This window comes from Meleagris gallopavo, chromosome 3 (genome assembly GCF_000146605.3).
Source record: "Meleagris gallopavo isolate NT-WF06-2002-E0010 breed Aviagen turkey brand Nicholas breeding stock chromosome 3, Turkey_5.1, whole genome shotgun sequence".
Lineage (NCBI taxonomy): Eukaryota > Metazoa > Chordata > Aves > Galliformes > Phasianidae > Meleagris > Meleagris gallopavo.
The window spans coordinates 71,079,035-71,079,962 of NC_015013.2; positions in this window are offsets into that span (position 1 = coordinate 71,079,035).

A 928-nucleotide genomic window follows, 5' to 3' on the forward strand; every position below is an offset into this window, starting at 1 on the left:
TGTGAGATTTATTAGCATCTTTTCTAAGCCTCACTCCAACCGCCAGTTTATTGAGAAGTGTTATTCTAGTAAAATCCTTCCAAGGAATGGCTCCGGGCTTTCAGCGACTACAAAGGACACTTGTAAAGTTAGCTGCTCTCATTAGTACACAGGGTTGAGGTCTGGCAGGGGGGAGAAGAGGGGAATGCAGAACTGATGCATAATTATCGGTGGGAAGAGACTGCGGGCGGCCCAGCAGCTCCCAGCATCGCAGCTGGCAGTGCAGCCATATGACAGCCCTACCTGCAGCTCTCGAGCTGCGCTCCTGGTCCCCTCCTGTGCTCCCAACCCCTCCGGCCCTTTAGGTGCAGGAATCTGAGTGCTCAGCCCAAGCACATCCCACTGCTGGCACAACCCACATGGATCTGCCCAGCCATCCCCACGGCACATGCAGGAGCACAAGAGTGCCGTTGGTTTGCAGTTGTATTTGAGGCTGGGGGTTGATTCTAGGGTTATGTTCTCTTGAAGTTTTCTTTCTGGATTAAGAAGGAAAGAGCAACATGGCACACAAAGCCCCTCTGAAGCAAGGACGGCCTCCTCACTGCATTATGTGTTCAAGGTGAAGGACACACGACACATCTGAGCCCATTCCAAACGGTGCAAAACGCCACATAAGCAGCACAAGTTCAGAGAGAAAGGACTTCGGATGTCCATAACGAAGGAAGCTCTGCGAAGAGCCGAACTTCTTCCCGTGCATTTCGCACACCTTGAGATCGAAACGCTGCGTTCTGCTTATAACTGAACCGAGATAGGGGTAGCGGTAGCAGTTACAGCGCGTCCCGCTCCCGGCGCAGGCGGAGCACGGCGGAGCGCTGGAAGCCCCGCGGGCGCGGAGCGCCGGGGCAGAGCGACGCACAACGCCGCCAAGGGCACGGGGCGGGCACGGCTC